We start from the raw sequence: 22082 nt of genomic DNA on the forward strand, positions 1-22082 counted from the left end.
GAAACTTCCCCCAAAACAAAACAAAATTTAAAAGAAAAACTGAAAATCCAAAATTAAAAACAAATGAACAAAAGTATTGGCAAGGAATTTTAGTGTGACCCAATGAGTCACAGAATATACCCTTTAGTCCATACATCTTTTTGTTATAAATATTGCAGGCTTCTCTGGCTTCTCTACACTATAGATGATGGACCTTCACTTGTGCTCTTCTTGGATATCCTATTGATGCCATGTGTCAAGAGATCCAGAAGCTTTGGCTATTCAAAATTGGGCCCTTTACATGCTCCAGCAGTCCATGGATAAAAAACGATGTTAGGGTTGGATAATTCATAGCCATGGTTCTGGCTGGGTGTACCTGGGATAGTCAGGCTGCCATCTTTCCTTCATCTTCTCCACCCCAGCAAGCTCTCCAACACTGCCCCACCTAGCTCACCCCATGCAATGGGCAGAATGGAGACAGGACAATTGTCCTGTTCTCACACACTCAAATCTGACTTACCCACACTCAGAGTAAAGGGACAGCTCTAGTGTTTTGCGGAGGTAATATACCAGGCCCACAAACCCAATTGTTGCAATTGGTGAGAGGCTGACCCACCTCTTCTGTTCTCATGCTCCAGAGTCCCACTCTCCCACCAACTACAGGTGGCATTTGCTCAGGTGAGGCAGGCATCTTTCCTTTACCCTTGCCAACACAAGGAAGAAGTAGGTAGACTATGCTCTTCTGCTCTCACAAACTCAGAGCTCACTGACACCACAACCAACAGGATCAGCTCTACTGTGCTGCTCACTCCAGGTTCAGAACCCACTCTCCCTAGTACTGCAGTGGGTGAGGGGCAGGTCCAGTTTTCACTAACGCTGACCCTGGCTGCAACAGGGCCATGGATCCAGACATGCCCCTCAGTTACAGCCCTGATGTCATTATGGTCCTAGCAGGCAACACAGGCTTCTAAGACACATATGTCAAAGATGACTCAGATGTCTTCTGTAAAACCTTTCTCAGGATCAGTCACTTCAGGCCAGGCTGTGAAACTCAAGAATAACCACTCATTTTACATATGGAGGAAAAAAATGTCTAACACAGGGAATGATGGACTGTGGAGATCTCTTTGGTGCATTATCTTCAGCAACAATTGTGAATGACATGGTGTCAGCTCCAACACTCAACTGGAGAATGAAATATGATGCTTTTGGATGAGTTCTGTCTGGAAAAACTTGATATCAACAATTTTTCTGGACACATTTCACACCACAAAGAGAGGGCTGAGGACTCAGTCAGCTTGCCAAAGCCTCAGATTTTAAACTGTCAGGAAATGTCTTGTTCACCACATCTCTTCCCTCCATGTTGTACTACCCCTCACAGGGGCCATTTGCTGTTGAATGTCAGGGTTCTCGGTAATTCTTGGCTCAGGTATTATGTATCTCAAGCTCATTTTTGATGCTTTCTTTTCTTTAGGAGTACTAAGATAACAGACCCAAAGATCTGATTGTGGGTGGATCACCTGGAAGACAGTTGGTATTTTCCTCACTGGTGAGTTCACAGCTCTAAAGGAGTGTCTTCTGAGGAGGAGGCCTTGATTGGAGAGTATAGAATATCATGGGTTCAAGGTATCTGTGGCTTTTTTGGCCTCCTCAGTTCTCCCAAGAACTTCTATATGAGAAGCAAAGGCAATCAGAACAAGAAGCAGCCTGGCTGGGTCACATGGCAGAAAAAAAAATCAAGGCCTATTCACACTGGAAGCCAAGGTCAAGAGCCCCCAGTCTCCCACCAATGCCATGTTTGCTGGGTTTGGGATGCAATGGTGGCTCACTTGCCTGTGAGACTTAGTGCTCCTGCTGCAGCAGCTCTTTTTGCAGGAGGCTCTCATCCTGGGCTATGGCCTGTTCAAACTCAGACGGGAGATGTTCTGATCTAGAGGAGGAAGGCAGTTACGGAACAGGCCTGGTGGGAACCTATGTCAGTTATTTGAGCCTGAACCAGCTCTAGTTTGCTGGACAATACAGCATGACCTTTCAGCTGAGGTCATTCCCTGCATTTCCCAAGAGAGGAGGACCACAGTGCACCTGGGCCTTTATTTTTTCTCAGCTTTTGAGCTAAGAAATACACTGTGCTGGTCAAGAAAATAGAGCACATTTCTCCAGTTGTCTAGATACATTTTTTAGGGAAAATAGTAACAGTGTAGCAATGTCTGAGAAACAGTTCAGGACAGATAGGCATGGCCTTGATTAGATACCAGGTGAATGTAGACCCTCTAGGGGATCCTAAAAAGTAAAAGCAGTGAAGGATCTGATTATTCCTTCAGTATAGAAACCTGCCACAGTTCAATTCCTAAACTTCTTATAACAGAAAAAATCTTCTCACAGGAAACAGATTTACATTGCAGAGAACCTGTAATCTTCAGGAGTGTGCTGCAAGCAGATCTGTGCAAAATTATGAGCTTCTCTCTAAAGGTGATGTTCTGGAAGGAAAATAAAGTGGCAGGAATACACACTGTACTGCACAACTAACCTTCCTACTACTAGGCTGAGGACTGCCATAGGATATTCATGGAGAGATACAAGGGACTCTGAGAAGATAGGAGAGAGCTCAGATGGGAATAAGGGGTAGATACTCCCCAGAAACACTAAGGATCAAACATAGTGTTTCCTGGAGAAGTTCTTGTTGACCGGGCAAGTATAATATCCTGAAGTGGTCTTTCCCTGGCTGTGGCTGGGAGCTATTCATATGGTGGGAATCCCAAAAGGACAGAGATCCAGGGACAGGTGACCTACATGGTTCTAACCACTCCTCCCAGCCTGGGCTCCCACCTCATCTCAGAGACACTGAAGTGATGTTGCAGCTTTTTTGCCAAGTCATCTTGCTGGGTGACCAGCTCCTTCTGCTTCAGCAGGTCCTGCAGTCTTTCATCCAGGGTCTTTTGCTCCTGTTCATTAGAAGATTGTGTTCTCCTGGAGGCTTGCTCACTCACATGCACACACATAAATTCATGAACACACACAAGTACATGTATGCACACATACAAGCACACTGTAATGCAGTAACACGTTTAGCTTCACAGTTAATACTAACACAAGGAGCAACCACCAGGGATACTAATGAAAAGATGGTAAACCCGTTGGATGAGAGAAGAACAGAGAGGGCATGAGAGATAGGCAGTTCAGTCATTGAAGTGTCTATCCTGCAACCTAATGCAGAGACAGGTGGCCCTCTGGGGTCCTTGCTCCTTAACTAACTCTGTTGAAGAAGTTCCCCAGGCTGTGCAGTATAGGAATGTTCCCCAGCAAAGGACTACTGGATGGTCGTGGACTAACCCACTGGTCTTTTTCACTGTTTCCCAGATGCCCCCAAAGTAATAAACTTCCTGCAAAAGTTCCCTTACCACATGTTGCCTCAATCAGGACCCAAAGCACAGAGCTAAAGAAACTAGAAAATCTCCATAACCAGGATCCAAAAGAATCAGTTCCTTCCTGTGAGATGTCTGTGCCAGGGAATTATTTGAGTAACAAATGGCTGACTAAGTCAGTAACAAATTATTTTTTGTATTACTTTATGCTGAACAATATTCCATGGAAGAGCTCAACCACAGTGTACTATTCCACTCAGTGAATGATGGGCATCAGGAGGCTGCTCCCTGGAGTGCTGATAAAACCTTGAAGTACCCTAGCTATGTTGGGACCTGTGGACATCTACTTCATGTTCTAGAATCACTGGGTCACATGGGGATTGCAATTCAACACTGAAGACTTGTGTGTAACTTCTCACTGTGCTGTACCATTTTACACTACCAGCAATGTCTGAGGGTTCTCATTTCTCCAAACCCTCCATGAGGCTGATTTTAACTCAAAGGAATCAACTTTGAAGAAAAGCAGTTACTGAATGTTACAGACACAGCACATGGCGAGTCCTATACCCTCAGGAACTAAGTGGGGTGCACTGAGACAGCCCCATTCTCACACCACAGCATAGCTAGACAACTTCTGCTGAACTGAGATGCAGTTGGAAGCATACTGCAAGTCAGAATCTCTCAAGAACTAACATCCAGCCCAAGCTCCAAGGGCAAGGTTAACTGAGCCAAGGTTAGGGAAAGGGGAAAAGCAAGTGGTAGCAGGCAATGTGGGTGAGGACAAAACAGGATACAGAGAAGACACAGCAAGCCACCTGACCATTGAGTTTACAGTCACCATTCACCCAGAGCAGACAAGGACATAAACCCTCAGCCAGCCTATCCTGCCTCTCAGACACCTTGATTTGCCACAGTGACCTCCTCCTAAACTTCATGTACCACATTACTTTGGTTTGCTTCCAGGATTTCTGTGCAGATAAATATTTTTTGCCTCTAAAAATACCTGAAAACCATTGAAGTACAGTGGTTTTGTCCCCTTGTTCTAGTGAGCTAGGCGGACATGTGGAAAATTGGGCAGCAGCATACAATATTTGATGGATGCCAAGTGTGGGGAAAGTTGGTTACATCATCATTAAAGATGAGTAAGTGAACATACAAATATGTAGAAATAAAAACAGAATCCTAGCCCTGCTCAGTCACTGACCTGCCGATCACCCCTTCCTCCGGGATCTGCAACAAGGGCACAAGATGGAGACCTGAGATAGAGACTTCTGAGTTTCCACCAGGTAAGATAAAATGTGTGAGCCTTCAGGATTCTATTGCAGCCAGGCCTGAACTGAAGTGAGAGGAGAGAGAGAGAGATGCTGGCCTGACGGGGCCAGGCGGCAGCCCGCAAAAGTAGACAGGCATGGCAGGGCGACAAGCAAAGGCAGGTAGGCCTGCAGCAGCAGCTGCCAGAGATAGACTGGCCTCGCAGAGGCAGGCAGGCCCAACAGGTGACGGCCTAAACCCAGTCGCAATAAAGACCAGAAACAGAGCTATTATGGGCTAAAGAGCTAGTGAAAACAAGCTTTTAATCAAGAGCTTGGAACAGGGACGCCTCTAACCCCAACACCCGGGGAAGAAGGTATCTCCGTAGGACGGAACCAGAATGAATCTGAACACTCTGTCTGAGGACAACCCAGGGCCCAGCTGCTGATCCTGCGAAACCCAACAACTTGGAGGTGTTGGTGAGACTACCCCACTCAGCTGAAATCCATCTGGGAGAGGATTCAGATCCCTACAGTTTGAAGTCTGAAGAAACAAGATCAGCTGAGGAGTTGATGAATGAACAAAATGTGACCTGGGAACACAGAAGAAGGCACTGCCAGCTACCAAACCAGATCACCAGAATCATAAATATATACTTCACCAACTGAGATCAGCTGCTCCTGAAGAAACAGCCCAATAGCACCAATTTAATCAAGAACTCCTACTAAAACAATTCTAAAAATTAGAACAAGAGAGGCACTCTCAGACACAGACACCACCTGCACCGAGCAGAGGAAGAGATGAGTAGGTGCCAGTGCAAAAATACAGGCAACAACATAAAGACCTATTGGGCAACATCAGAACCTAGTGATTCTACACCTGCAATACCTGAACATACCAAGACAGAAGAAACAGAAGAAATCAATCCTAAAAATGACTATAAGAAGATGATAGAAGCCCTTAAAGAAGAAATAAAAAATTCCCTTAAAGAGGAAATAAAAAATTCCCTTGAAGAGGAAATGAAAAACTCCATTAAAGAGGAAATAAAAAAAACTCCCTTAAAGAAATGGAAGAAAAAACAAACAAAAAATGAGAAGAAATCAAAGAAAGCCAAGAAAATCAATTAAACAAATGAAAGAAACATTCCAAGATCTGAAAAAAGAATTTGAGACAATAAAGAAAACACATGCTGAGGGAATGCTGGAAATAGAAATCCTGACTAAATGAACAGGAACTACAGAAACAAGCATAACCAACCAATTGCAAGAGATGGAACAGAGAATCTCTGACACTGATGACACAATAGAGAAAATAGACTCATCAGTCAAAGAAAACACTAAAGACAAAAAAGTCGTAACAAAAAACGTCTAGGAAATTTGGGACACCATGAAAAGACCAAACCTAAGAATAATAGAGATAGAAGAAGGAGAAGAATACCAACTCAAAGGCAAAGAAAATATATTCAACAAAATCATAGAAGAAAACTTTCCTAACCTAAAGAAAGAAATACCTATAAAGATACAAGAACCTTACAGAACACGGAATAGGCTGGATCAAAAAAAAAGTCCCCTCTCCACATAATAATCAAAACACTAAACACACAGAACAAAGAAAAAATATTAAGAGCCACAAAGGAAAAAGACCAAGTAACATATAAAGATAAACCCATCAGAACAACACCAGACTACTCAATAGAGACTATGAAAGCTAGAAGATCATGGACAAATCTTATGCAGACACTAAGAGACCACGGATGCCAACCCAGACTATTATACCCAGCAAAACTCTCAATCACCATAGGTGGAGTAAACAAAATATTCCAGGATAAAACCATATTTAATCAATACCTGTCCACAAACCCAGCCCTACAGAAACACGAGAAGGGAAAATCCAACCCAAAGAAGCTAAACAAAGCCATGAAAAATCAAGGAATAGATAACCCCCCACCAACATACACCAAAGAAGGACAACACAACACAACCACAAAAATTAACAGGAATTAACAATCACTGGTCATTAATATCCATCAATATCAATGGTCTCAACTCACCTATAAAAAAACACAGGCTAACAGAATGGATAAGAATACAGGACCCATCCATCTGCTGCATGCAAGAAACACACCTTAACTTCAAAGACAGACACTACCTCTGAGCAAAGGGCTGGGAAAAGGCTTTCCAAGAAAATGGACCTAAGAAACAAGCTGGTGTAGCTATCCTAATATCTAATAAAATAGACTTCCAACTAAAATCAATCCAAAGAGATCAGGATGGACATTACATATTTATCATGGGAAAAATCCACCAAGATGAAGTCTTGATTCTAAACATTTATGCTCCAAATACAAAAGCACCCACATTCATAAAAGTAACACTACTAAAATTTAAAATGCACACCAAACCCCACACATTAGTAGTGGGAGATTTTAACACACCACTATCACCAAAAGACAGATCTACCAGACTGAAACTTAACAAAGAAATAAAGGACCTAACAGATGTTATGACTCAAATGGATTTAATAGATATCTACAAAACATTCCATCCTAACACAAAAGAATATGCCTTCTTCTGAGCACCCCATGGAACCTTCTCAAAATTGACCACATGCTTGGACACAAAACAAATGTCAACAGATACAAAAAAAGTTGGAATAACCTCATGTATCTTATCAGACCACCATGCCTTAAAGTTAGACCTCAACAACAACAAAAATTATAGAAAACCCACAAACTCATGGAAACTGAATAATGCCCACCTGAAACATCAATGGGTCAAGGAAAAAAATAAAGAAAGAAATTAAAGATTCCCTAGAATTCAATGAAAATGAAAGTACAACATACCCAAACTTATGGGACACTATGAAAGCAGTGCTAAGAGGAAAATTCATAGCTCTAAATGCAGACATAAAGAAGATGGAGCAATCCCATACCAATGAATTAACAGCACAACTGAAAGCTCTAGAACAAAAAGAAACAAACTCACCCAGGATAAATAAACGCCAGGAAATAATCAAATTGAGAGCTGAAATCAACGAAATAGAAAACAAGAGAACAATACAAAAAATCATGAAACACAGAGTTGGTTCTTTGAAAAAAATCAACAAGATAGGCAAACCCCTAGCCAAATTAACCAAAAGGCAAAGAGAGAGCACCCAAATTAACAAAATCAGAAATGAAAAGGGAGACATAACAACAGACAATGAGGAAATCCAGAGAATCATCAGATCATAATTCAAAAACATGTACTCCACAAAAATGGAAAACCAGGAAAAATGGATAATTTTCTGGGTAAATACCACATACCAAAATTAAATCAAGAGCAGATAAACCATTTAAATACACCAATAACCCCTAAAGATAGAAACAGTCATCAAAAGTCTCCCAACCAAAAAAAAGTTCAGGACCAGATGGTTTCAGTGCAGAATTCTACCAGACTTTCAAAGAAGAACTACTACCAATACTCTTCAAAGTGTTCCACACAATAGAAACAGAAGGAACACTACCAAACTTTTTTAGGAGGCTACAATTACCCTGATACCCAAACCACACAAAGATGCAACAAAGAAAGAGAACTACAGACCAATCTCCCTCATGAACATTGATGCAAAAATACTCAACAAAATATTAGTAACCTGAATCCAAGAATACATCAAAACAATTATCCATCACGACCAAGTAGGATTCATCCCAGGGATGCAAGGATGGTTCAGCATAAGAAAATCAGTCAATGTAATACATAATATAAACAAACTGAAAGAAAAAAAACCACATGATCATCTCCTTAGATGCTGAAAAAGCCTTTGACAAAATCCAACACCCCTTCATGATAAAGGTCTTAGAAAGAATAGGAATACAAGGAACATTTCTAAACATAATAAAGGCAATTTATTGCAAGTCAACAGCAAATATCAAATTAAATGGAGAGAAACTCAAAGTGATACCACTAAATTCAGGAACAAGACAAGGCTGTCCACTCTCCCCATATTTATTCAATGTAGTACTAGAAGTTCTAGCTAGAGCAATAAGACAACAAAAGAAGATCAAAGGGATACAAATTGGCAAGGAAGAAGTCAAACTTTCACTATTTGCAGATGATATGATAGTATCCATAACTGACCCCAAAAATTCTCCCAGGGAACTGCTACAGCTGATAAACTCCTTCAGTAAAGTGGCAGGATACAAGATTAACTCAAAAAATCAGTAGCCCTCCTATACACAAATGATAAAAGGGCTGAGAAAGAAGTCAGAGAAACATCACCCTTTACAATAACCACAAATAATATAAAATACCTTGGGATAACAATAACTAAACAAGTGAAGGACCTTTTTGATAAGAACTTTAAATCTCTAAAGAAAGAAATTGAAGAAGATATCAGAAAATGGAAGGATCTCCCATGCTCATGGATAGGTAGGATTAACATAGTAAAAATGGCAATCTTACCAAAAGCAATCTACAGATTCAATGCAATCCCCATTAAAATTCCAACACAATTCTTCACAGACTTGGAAAGAAAAATACTCCACTTCATAAGGAAAAACAAAAGACCCAGGATAGCTAAAAGAATCCTATATGATAAAGCAACCTTTGGAGGCATCACCATCCCTGACCTCAAACTCTACTATAGAGCTATAGTAATAAAAACAGCTGGTTATTGGTATGAATATGGTACCAATGGAATCGAATTGAAGACCCTAACATTAATCCATGCACATATGAACACCTGGTTTTTGACAAAGGAGCCAAAACTATACAATGGAAAAAAGGAAGTATCTTCAACAAATGGTGCTGGCATAACTGGATCTCAGTATGTAAAAGATTACAAATAGAACCATATCTGTCACCATGCACAAAACTCAAGTTCAAGTGGATCAAAGACCTGAACATAAATCCGGTTACACTAAACTTAATAGAATAGAAAGTAGGAAACACTCTTGAACGCATTGGCACCGGAGACCATTTCCTAAATAAAACACCACGAGCACAGACCCTGAGCCCAACAATTAATAAAAGGGACCTCTCAAAGTTGAGAAGTTTTTGCAGGGCAAAAGACACAGTCAATAAGACAAAAAGACAGCCAACAGAATGGGAAAAATCTTCACCAACCCCACATCTGACAGAGGACTGATCTCCACAGTATATAAAGAATTCAAGAAACTATACATCATAATACTGAACAGTCCAATTTAAAAATGGGCTAAAGAGCTAAACAGAGAATTCACAAAACAAGAACTGCAAATGGCTGAAAGACATTTAAAGAAATGTTCAACATCCTTAATCATCAGAGAAATGCAAATCAAAATGACTCTGAGATACCACCTTACACCTGTTAGAATGGCTATGATCAAAAACACCAATGACAACCAATGTTGGAGAGGATGTGGAGCAAAGGGAACATTCCTCCACTGTTGGTGGGAATGTAAGCTTGTACAACCACTGTGGAAATCAGTATAGCGGTTTCTCAGAAAATCAGAAAGCGAACTACCTCAAGACCCAGCCATCCCACTCTTGGGCATATACCCAAGGAATGCTGATTCATACCATAAAGATACATGCTCAGCTATGTTCATAGCAGCACTATTTGTAATAGCCAGAAACTGGGAACAACCTAGATGGCTGTCAATGGAAGAATGGATGAAAAAAATGTGGTACATATACACAATGGAGTACTACTCAGCAGAAAAAAAACAATGAAAGGATGAAAATTGCAGGCAAATAGATGGAACTAGAAAAAAATCATCCTGAGTGAGGTAACCCAAACCCAGAAATACAGTTATGGTATGTACTCACTCATAAGTGGATTCTAGATATAAAAAAAGAACAATCAGACCACAACCCATAGAACCATGGAGGCTATATTTAGCATGGAGGTGCCTAGGACGATTGTGGCTTATAATAAATTTTGGTTTTACTCAATTACTGAGAAAATAGCCAAACAAATGGAAACACATGAACTATGAACCAAAGGCTGAGGGGCCCCCAGCTGGATCAGGCCCTCTGAATAGGTGAGACAGTTGATTGGCTTGATCTATTTGTGAGGCAACTAGGCAGTGGGACCGAGTCCTGTGCTCATTGCATGAGTTGGCTTTTTGAAACCTGGGGCTTATGCAGGGACGCATGGCTCAGTCTGGGAGGAGGGGACTGGACCTGCCTGGACTGAGTCTACCAGGTTGATCTCAGTCCTCAGGGGAGGCTTTGCCCTGGAGGAGGTGGGAATGTTGGGTGGGCTGGGGAGAAGGGGAGGGCGTGGGAAGGGGGAGAACAGGGGAACCCGAGGCTGATATGTAGAACTGAATGGTATTGTAAAATAAAAGGAAAAAATAAAAAATAAAAAAAGAAATAAATACATATCCTGTGCTCAAAAAAAAAAAACCAAGAGAGTTTAAAATCCACAGTACAAACACACACTTGGACCTATAAGCACTTATACTCACAAACACACACAAATACTTATCCCTATACATACAGGAAACCTGGACACACACACATACATATACATTCATCCACACATGATCACATACACACAGAAAGGAACACTACTGTGCAAGCAATAGACATTATTCACACAAACACACACACAGAGGAGAAGTTCACACACACACATACACACAGACATGCACAGAAAAGCATAACACACACACACACACACACACACACACACACACACACAAATATGTGCTGAACCTAGAATGGTCAGTAAGAACACTGCTGTACCCTTTTTGATGTAAGGTAAGGTTGTGGGTCCTCTATGCTGTCTACAAGGCTCTTAGAGCCAGCAATGCACTGATACCTGCACTTACTTTTCCTTGAACGAACTTTATCCATCACAAAACCCTCTGACCCCACAGGTTCCAAGTTCACCCGTCACAGTCTCTTCACTAAACTCATCCTGGCTCCTCCACAGTTGACCTTGATAATCCAAGAGAAAGAAAGTGACCCATGGTCAATACCCAGGAACTTTTCAACAGATGACAGTGCATATGGTATGAATTCAGGCCAATGTCAGTCAGAAGGAGGCCAATGACATCACCTGCAGTGCTTTTCAGGAACCCAGCACTCTGCACAACTATGAGAGGGAATCTGTTCTGAGACACAGCCATTCACATGATATAGTCAGCAACACAATATCAGTAAGGCCTCTGATCACAATGACATGTAGGTGTGTGATATGTGACTTACCCTGCTCTCTCAAAGTACTGCAGTTTCTAGCAGAGCAGGAGGGTTTGCTTGCCAATTATCCAGATTCTTGCAAGAGGCTAACTCTCCAGAAAGACTCAGGAATGATCACAGAAATCAACACTTCGTGGGTATGTAGGTGGGAGTCTGAATGAGTGTGGATGGTATATGAGTGTCTCTCTGTTTATGGTTGCACAGGTGGGCACCTGCCATCTCTGTCTCAGCCTACCTGCTGCTGCTCAGCAGAAGGGTCACAGATCATCTCATGGGCCTCCATCAGTAGCCTCTTCAACTCCTCATAGGACTCTTTCAGTTCAATCTGCTCCTTCTACAGCAGTCTGTTCTTGAGTCTCAACACATGTACATTCTCCTTCAGCTGAGTCCAATCTTGGAGGATCTGGCCATGGAGGTAAATGAAAATCCACCGAAACACGTTGAGTCACAGCCAGCCTCCATTTGCCCTTCCTACGTTCAAGTATCACCAGTGCTGAAAAGTCCCAGACTCACAGACAGCCCACAAATAGCCAAGTCAGCATCACTTAGATACAGGTCAAATCCAGAGAGTAACCAAATTCCAGAAAGATTCAAAATACTTCTGAAAACCCTGATGCCAAAAGGGATCCAGTGCCTCTGAGAACAGCATGCAGTCCACACCTGTTAACTGTTCATGATATTGGGAAAGCAGCAGCAGATAGAGGGAAAACCCTCTCAAAAGGAGATAAAAAGCCCCAACCAGAATCAGTTCTGTCTATGGCTACCATGGAAACCAGCTCTGTGAAGCCCTGGGCAGAGCCCCAGAGGTACTAGGATACCTGACATTCTCTTCATGGTGTAAACCCTTTTTCTGTCAAGGGTATCCCAAGGATGACAGGACATTTCTTGAAGGGACACAGCATCTTTTCACACTTAGCAAAACTGAGTCCAAGTGGCACAAGGCCAAGGACCACATGTCAGACTGCTTGCTAAGAGGCAGACAGGCAAGAACCAGAGCCCTTACTTTGAGTGAAAGAGAAAGATGAATCAGTCTCTCCCAAGATAAATCAGGCACATACCTGTAGGATACATTTTCCTCAATCAGCTGTTTGACCTTGTTCACACCATCACTGATCTCCATGGACATTTTCTGCAAGTCCGACATCACCTGTTTATTCTTCTTTTTCAGCATCCGAAAAGAATTCAGCCTGTGGTAGGGCATGGCCCCAGGAGAAAAGGAACCTATGAACACAGGCCACAAGGATCATATGGAATCAGGGTATGCTCTGGATTCCTCAGTGCCATGGAAGCCACAGCCTGGCACTTATGCACTGGGACCTCCTGGTGCTTATTAAACTTCCTATCATTGTCCTCAGGCAAGAAGAAGAAGGTTGTTCAAGAGAGTTATCCAGAGCTGCATGAGCACCCCCAGTGGACTTGGAGCTATAGATGATCTAAGCAGATCCCAGGAGTCTGTGCCACATATCTGGTGCCACCAGAAATCTATAGTGACATTTTTCTTGTCTTACCACAGGGATTCTCATGTGTGGCTGCCTATTGCTACTCAGAGGACCAGAGCATACATTGAGTAGTTCCAGGGAGGAGTGCCAACTTCAGGAAGGCTTTATAAACTTATAAAGTATTCCAAAGTTCCACCAAAGTGAAAACAGTGTCCAAGATGTGAGCTTCTCAAAGTGAAGCTCCCTTGAACTCAATGTATCTTCGCCAGGTCCATTGATTTCTCCATTCTTACCAGTGAGACCTAGGGTCAGTTTCCTTCTGCCTTGCTCTGGTATCACCACAAAATCCATTCTCTCTCCCAAGCAGATGCCTAAGTCTTCACAACATGTTTATAGGCAAACTGTATAGGCATTAAACAAACATCCTAAAGGCACTTGGTGTTGATACAACACTATTGACATCACAGGGGATTCCAAGACCTCTGCTCTCCAGGATACAATAGAATTGCCAGAGAAGGGACTCCTGATGTCACACAGAACTGCCTTTGCCTCCTGGCTCATAAATTCTCCCTGAACTGACCAGAAGCTGAGATTTCTTCTCCAGGAGTCTCTGATGTGACACAGGTGAAGCCATTCAGTACCTCCTCCTTCTAAAGCTGGGAAATTTTATGTTTCCTTAGAATCTTTTCACTATTTTACCCATGGAGAGTTGAACACTCACTTTATAAGCACTGCCCAAGAATGGCACTTCCTCTCCTTAACATCCATACTCAATAATATGAGAAATAAAGCATGCCAAGGAATTAGATTAGGATGAGGTGGAGGAGGAGGGTTGAGTTCTCTGAAATGAGCAAGCACCTGAGGAATGCTTAGGTTAAGGGAAAGTGATTACTGAGAATTTGTAAGTGAGCTGAGACTGTTATGAGACCCAAACTGTTCTAGAATGTCCTTTCTATGTGCCTGGTGTATTATCAGGCCTCTAGAGTAACAGAAGTTATAAAAATGAATCTTTATATTAAAAGGGGACTTGTTAGAATGGCTTACAGCCTGTGCCTCAGCTAATCCGACAATGGCTGGAAATGAATGGGAAGTTCAACAATCCAGTAGTTTCTCAGACCTAAACACTGGATGTCTCAGTTGTCTCTGATATTATGCTGTAACCTAAAAGTGATAGGTTCTAATGTCAGTGAAGAAATGGATGTGCTAACAAGGTGAGAGCAAGCAGAGAAAGAGTAGAAGCCTCCTTCTTCCGTGTCCTTCTATAGGCTTCCAGCAAAAAGAATGGTTCAAATTTCATCTAGATTAAAGATCTGAATTAATGGTGTGACTTCATTCCTCAACGTTCCACAATAAAGTAGTTCTTCCTACTTTAAGCAGAAATAGACCACAGCTGTTCCCTCTATTTTTGGGTTATATTATTCCCAGATGTCATCATGTTGACAACTAAAAATAGCCATCAAAGTCTTAATTCTATCTACTAACATTCTTGAGCAAATGGCTCCATCAGAGATTGAAAGGAAGGAGTGGTAATAATCAACAGGTACATGGAAATCGGCTGGAGATCTCATGGTCATGATGACTCTCAGTGGCTGTGTTATGACCATGCATGGCTAAAATAGGATGATATACCAGTCTGTGGTTTCTTGAGTAAGAGGAGAACAGCTAGAAACCCAGTACTTTAAGAATCTGGTCTTTCTCTATAATTGAAGATTAAGAATTCAAATAATTATTTTTTGTTTGATAGTAGCTGTGGTTAAAAAAAGTGTCCATAGGTATAAAATTGGTTGCTCTTTAAAGAAAAAGAGAAAGGCCTAAAACAACAGCACATTGGACCTGTAATACAGAGGATGGTGTCTCGGGTCATGTGAATATTGACTTCAACACCTCCAGACCATGTGTTACTTACTCCATACATCCTATGATATGGAAAAAAATCCTGCTTCCTAAATCAAGAAGGACTGGGATGACGACTGTGTGGTCTTCATTGTCATCAGCAGCTAGATGACTCCTATTGATTTCAAAGAAAAAAGGATTCATTTAGATTTGAAATTTCCCTGGGGTCATACAAGTGGGATTTCAGATAACAGCACCAATATACAAATTCTATTCCTGAGATGACACCTGTAGTTGGTAGCTGTTCCAGCTTTGATCTGGAAGTACCACCCTCACTGAGCCTTTGGAAACTGTCACACCTAGAAGGCAGAGTGAGAGAGGACACGTGAAGACCCCAGATCCAGATGGGCTGGCTCTCTTGGTTCCTGGACCCTGAATGCTGGAGGTAGACCAAGCAGAGTTCTCCCAAGTACACGGCCAGACTATGCTACACCTTTCCCAGACCCTGTAACTTATCACTTCACTTGTAAATTACCCCAGAAAATAAACCTCACTTTTAACCACATGGACTTGCCTTAATATTTTAAACAATGGACATCATTGACACCACCATGACGAACACTGGCACTGCAGTGTGTGTCACCAAGAAAACTGGCACTGGACAACATGCCTGGTGCTGCTTCAGAAACTTATAACATATATAGTTCTGAAAATGGGATGGAGCCTTCCCCAAACCATCAAGCAGAATGGACTCCTCTGTTTCTTTAGAATATAATCTCTGGTGTGCAGATTACTGACTCAGGCTTGTATTAGGACCTAGCCTCTGTAGTAAGGGGCAGGACCTGTGAGGGAACTTTTCCACCATAACACTTCAGGGAAGGTCAAACCTGCTGGCAGCCAACAGCTACTCCAAATGTCCCTGCCACAGTATCAAAAACCATGGCTAGGCATGTGTCTCCATCCCTAACGCAGTCCCCTGACTCTGGAAGGCATAAGCCAGCCCAGCCATGTAGATTTGAAGAACAGTGTCAGCTCATATCTGATGTGATGCAGGTAAGTCCTGTTGTGCCTAGAACTTAGCAGCACCAAGTCCTGATCACTCTTCCCCAGGACCAAAGCATCTGAATATCTGAGGTTGTGGTAGATGGCCAGGTGAGTTTCCCTCCCTTCTTATTGGTTTCAGATCCCCATGGAAACTATAGGAATCCACTAGGATGAAGAGCAGCAACACCCTACCCAGAGAGGTACAGCTCGTTAGTCCATCTGTTCCTCCTGACCCTCTTTGCCAGTCTGAATGAAATGAAGGTGTTCCCAGAAAGGCAGCTGCAGGCTGAATAATTCATGGCTCTCCTAAACTCATCATCAGAGACTCTTGAATCTAGGTCTGTTCTTAAGAAGCCCTGAGAAGCAGAATAGCCCCATTGTTTACCAGAAGCTCCCAGATGCTGAGCCCCATACTGGAAGGCCCAGCTTAAGTTCACCTCCTCCATGAAGCTCCCAATCCCCTGCTCAGGACTTACTGTGCCTTCTCCAGAACCATTTATTTCTCCAGGCTTAACACTAAGACCAAAGGCCAGCTTCCTTCTGCCTTCCTCTGGTCACTCCATGTTCTCTATTCTCTCTCCCAAGCAGCCAGTTCAATCTTGCTAACGTGTCTATGGGCACTGAACGAATACCCCACAGGCGTGTGGTGTTGCCACAACACTGGTAACATCATAGAAAGTATCAAGGGCTCTACAGGATAAGATAGAATTTCAGAGAAAGTATACTAGGGTCACCTCCACAGCCCTCACCTTCCTACTAACTAGTTCTTCTGCAATGCACAAAAAGCCATATTGACCTTCTCAGGAGCCTTTCCAGAAACATATGGAAACAACTTCAGTACATCGTCTTTACAAAGCCAGTGATCTCTCTCTCTGCTTCATTAGAATATTTTTACTACTTCAAATATAAGAATTTGAAGTCTCTATTCCAAACACATCTGGTGAAATGGCTCATCACTTCTTCAGATCGCTAATTAATACATGAGAAATAAAGGTTGCTAGGGTATTAGGTCAGGATGGTGGGGAGGAAACATCAGTCCCCAGATGTAAACAAGCACATTGTGGAGAATCCCCAAGCCTATTAAAGTATGCAGATGTGGTGGAAGATTGTGGGTATCCTGTCAGAACAAAAATAAGTCCCATAATCAATGAGGAGAATTACCCCGAATCATCAGCAGAATACATTCTAGCCCTCATAAAATACCAAAAGGTGATCAACTAGTGACATGTCTGCCTGGGGATTCTAAGAACCAGAGTTCCCCAGGGAGCCCTCAGACAGAAGAGCAAACACTCCCACAAGTGTAAGGCTCCATTCCCACACTGGGGTTTGAGGAAAGATGAATGGCTAGTGAGAGGCTACACACAGATATGCAAAGGCTGAAAATCAAATGTGTCATAGTCATGGGGAGAGTATGTAGTGTGTCACTGCGGTGGTGCTAACCCCAGAGCTACATAAAAACCAAATTCTTTCATTGGAGCCACCTGTGACAATGCACATGCCCTTAGGAAAGGTGACACAGCCAGCTTAAATTACAACATCCATCAGAGCATGAGAGAAGTAGGAAAAGGACACAAGAGGACAGATTACTAGGCCTCCTTTACCATAGAACTTTCCCAGAGCCCCATTTCACACTTTTCAATTTACTGACAGTCCTGAAATGAAGAACGAGCACCATGTTTGGTCTGGATTGAAAATTCACCAGAAGTCTGGACTGTGGCTTCACAAGTTTACTTGGTGGATCCCAGAACAAATGAGTGACGTGAGGAAAACTGTGTCCTTTCAGATGTTATATCACACTGACAAGTCATGCTAGACAAGGTGAGCTATCTCAGGAATACCCAATTCTAGAAGTCAAAGCACAGCACCGTCCCTCTACACTACCACATCTCAATTAATTCTTACACACTGAAGGATACACAGAAAGCGACAGACAGAAGAGACTTTGCCCAGGCAGGTTCTGAAAGCCCAGACTTGAGTCTCCCCTCTGTGGATGTCAGTTTCCCATCTCTCTATAGGGAGTGGATATCTTAGAAGTCAGTTATTTATCTCTGTTTCCCTGCACAAGGGGACTCAGTGCACAGCCTCTTAAGGCTTACTCACGCTGTAAAGGATGCTCCTTGGCTGCAGAGCCATCAGCCATGTGCTTTCAGATGCATGGTGGTAATTGCTACTGTTATAATCACTTGGGTAGTGTTGGGATGCCCAAGTCACTTGCTCTATGCTTTAGAGTCTCATGTTAATGGAAAAGCCATGCAGGGACAAAACACAGTCAACAGATTCACAAAGCCATCCTCACTGACAGTCCAGGACTCCACAGCTGGCAAGAAGGTGACAGTCTCACTCCAGGTCCACTGAATCTAACTGCTGTCAGGCTGAACTGGAGACATGTGTGCCATCAACAGCTCGTAATTCAGAAACCTCAAGGGTCAATGGAAGACAGCAGCACTTGGGGGATCCTGTCATACAAGTGATTGTGATGTCAAGAATGAGAACCTCAGGGTTTTCCAGGGTACTCTCCTTTCCCTATTATCACTGGCACTAACTAAAGGACTCCAGTGGCAGTGAAAACTAATCATGGTACAGAAATCTCATTAATTTCTCTGTGCCTCCATCCCAGAAGTTCCCAGTTCTTTAGTCCTAGCCCTGGAAAGCTGAAGCCCACCACATCCAGAAAGCTCCCCAGCCCCTTCCAAAACTTACTGCCTCTTCCCCAGGACCATTTTCTCCATGATTTCCAAGGAGACCCAGGACCAGATTCCTTCTGCCTCACTCTGGTCTCTCCATGCTGTACATTCTCTCTCCTAAACAGACCTCTGTGTCTGGATAACATGTCTAGAGGCCAAGCTTGTGGTCACTGAACAAATGACATCAAGGCAGTCAGTGTTGCTACAACACTACTGACATCACTGGGGATTCCAAGAGCTGTCCAGGATACAAGAGAATGCCCAGCAAATGGTCTGCTAATGTCATATGGCACAGCCTTTGCCTCTTTGCTAATTAATTCTCCATGAACTGACCGGAAGCTGTGGTTTCCTTTTCAGGAGTCTCTCCTGTGACACAGGGGAAGTCATTCAGGACCCCCTCCTTCCAAAGCTAGAGATTTCTCTCTGCTTTTTAAGATTTTTTTCAGTAATTCAACCATGGGGAGTTGAACACTCACTTTACAAACCCTGCCTAAAATTGGCACTTACCCTCCTCATATCCATACCCAATAATATGAAAAATAAAGCATGCCAAGTAATTCGGTCATGATCATCGAGGAGGAGGGTTGAGTTCTCTGAAGTGAGCAAGCACCTGGGGAAAACTATGGTTTAGGTGACTATTGGGAATTTGTAAGTGAGCTCAGACTGTTATGAGACCCTAACTGCTCTAGAATGTCCTCTCTACAAGCCTGGTGTCTTAGCCAGCATTCTCCAGAGGTAATACAATGATTCTCTATGGAAAGGGTATTTGTTAGAATGGCTTACAGGCCGTGCTCTATCTAATCCAACAATATCTGGCTGTGACTGGAAAGCCTAATAATGCAGTAGATGCTCACTCCACAACACTGGATGTCTCAGCTGGTCTGCATTATATGCTGGAATCTTAAAGAAGTAGGCTTTAATGCCAGTCAAGGAATGGTTGTGCTAATAAGTCCAGTCAAAGAATGGTTGTGCTAACAAGTTAAGAGCAAGCAGTGATATGTAATATGATTCTTAAAAGGTCTTATTAATAAAAACAAATCTGGAGCCAGGAATTGGGGGTGACCACTGGAAGATCAAAGAAGCAGAACAAGCCATAGCCACTCACCTTGCCAGTTCCTCAGCTGATCCTGTTTCCTCAGACTGGATGCCTCTCAGCCCTCATCCAGAATGAATCTGCCCCATTGAAAGGAAAACATGCAATCTTGAATCTCTGGAAGTAGTTTAAGGAGCATTTTGAGTTTTTCTTAAAATGTAGAATCATTGTAGCCCATCAGAAATTAAAGAGAAAAAAGAATGACCACACACTTTGCAGCCTGGCTCACATTTGACATGCTTTTCTACTTCCAGCTTTATAAACCAAACAGAAAAAAATGGTTGCTGAATCGACCAGATCTACTGTGACACTGAGTATAAAGACATGAAGCAATAATGGGGAAATCATCTCAGTGCCTTCATAGGGCCAGAACTTGCCTTAAATCTTCCTCAACCAGAAAAGGTTTCATTAGTGCTTGATATAATTGGAATGCCAAAGGAGATCACATGTATAAATGGAAAATATATTTTACCATTTTTATATAACTCTGCATGTTATGAAGAGGCCATCTCTTAGTACTGAAATGGTCTATAGTGCATGAATATGTCTTTTTGAATGACAGTCCAAAGTTGTACAGTCATTTTTCAATGTAAAATGATAGGAATGTCTCAAAGGCTTTACTGGATGGTGGATGAATGGGTAGTCACTTAGTGTGTATGTAGGTACAGTTGGAGCACCCTGTGTGGAGTCTGCATTACTTTGAGTGAAGTAGGATTTGAATGTAACAAGGTAAGTCAGTTAAAGTTAACATACTTTGTGGAATCAGTTGACTACAAATTGTGACTCTTCTCAAGTTATTGTTAATATTTGGTGGTTTTCCCCCACTGAAATTTTCTATTAAGAAGTTATCCAAATGATAAATCAGCATACCAAAATATCACTACTTGAAATGTAGATAGTGAATATATATGTAAATCTAGTAAACCAAAATGGCAGTGGTTTACTCACTTTGTAAACATATCATGACACTGATATAAAAGTAACCATATTTCTGCAGATCAACACATTTAAGCCCAGACCAATACAAGATTTGGAGTAGCAAGGTTTACCTGGCATAGGCAGCGTGTAAAGTGTAAACCTATGGACCAAGACAGATACTGTCAGTTCTTCTCCACTGAACTCTAACAAGGCATCAAATGTTTGTCTTCATTAAGGATTACAGCAAGACAGACCAAGTTGACAGCGACACAGGATGTTTGTAAGGATGGTTCCTAGCTCTGGGAAAAGAGGAAGTTCACTTGTATTGGTGGAACAGCTGGTCCTGGATTTTCTCTGTCAATTATTTTCTGCTTACAGAAATCACAACTTTATCTTTTCAAGAAATTATGTCTAGATATAGATTTCTTTGTTTTTGAAATATCCTTTTCTTATATAGCCCTAAGTAGTCTGGAATTTGCTATGTAGTATAGGTTGTCCTTGAACTCTCAAATTTGACCTGCCTCTGCCTTGCTAGTGCTAATATTAAAGGCATGGACCTCCACACAGGAGTTGAGGAAAATATTTCTTGATTGACTTAGTTGTTTCTGTTTTCCAACTGGTGTATGGAATGGTGAAGTAAGTAGAGGTCTGTACTGTGGTCTCTCCTGTCTAAATACTAGAGGGAGATGCAAAAACTGTTATAAATATAGGGGCTTCCTTTTTGTTGTCTTATGATAAATTGCATAATGAAGAAGAAATAATGACTCGGAGAACTATAAAAATGTATCTAAGGTTGACAAATCTCCCATCAATTCACATGTCCATGGTGGTTTAAGTTCATCTCTAACTAGGATCTTTGAGATCAGTCACCACGACCACTTTAAGTACTTTTAACAAGTATATACACTTCCATGTGTTTATTTTAGGAATAATCTGTCTTATATTTTTGTTTTTATAACCATTTTAGGCTATATTATTTAGGCAAGTTTTGTAATTGTTTTAAACTTTAGGTAGCATATAAAATGAGCAAATTTGGTATTTGATGCCAAAATAGGATCTTGAATTCTGACGTTGACTGAGTTGTGAAGACTGACAAAAATCTAGAGACATTATGTAAGAGCAGAGGAGACGGTTCATCTATCAAGTAGCATTGAGTCAGTTTGTAAAACTCCCACTTGATTTTACTGTTATGCATGCTTGTGTGTGAATGATTTTCCTGTATGTATGTCTGTGCACCCTGTGCAAGCTTAGTATTCACGGAGGACAGAAGAAAAACTGGATCCCCTAGGACTGGAGTTTTAGACAGATTT

The 22082-nt window shown here is 42.0% G+C and overlaps 1 protein-coding gene across 2 annotated transcripts in view; it reads left to right on the forward strand.

Annotated features, from left to right (window-relative positions):
* The window catches only part of LOC143267250 (disks large homolog 5-like), a 47799-nt gene extending 32202 nt beyond the window's left edge, over window positions 1-15597 (forward strand). The window contains exons 3-5 of one of the 2 annotated variants that reach the window (XR_013042196.1): window positions 1454-1528; window positions 11966-12176; window positions 12930-15597. The gene's annotated coding sequence lies outside the window, so the exon portion shown is untranslated. The remainder of the gene's footprint in view (window positions 1-1453; window positions 1529-11965; window positions 12177-12929) is intronic. The other variant, XR_013042197.1, reaches the window with a different exon arrangement.
* Window positions 15598-22082: the final 6485 nt, after the last annotated feature.

This window comes from Peromyscus maniculatus, chromosome 9 (assembly GCF_049852395.1).
Source record: "Peromyscus maniculatus bairdii isolate BWxNUB_F1_BW_parent chromosome 9, HU_Pman_BW_mat_3.1, whole genome shotgun sequence".
Classification (NCBI taxonomy): domain Eukaryota; kingdom Metazoa; phylum Chordata; class Mammalia; order Rodentia; family Cricetidae; genus Peromyscus; species Peromyscus maniculatus.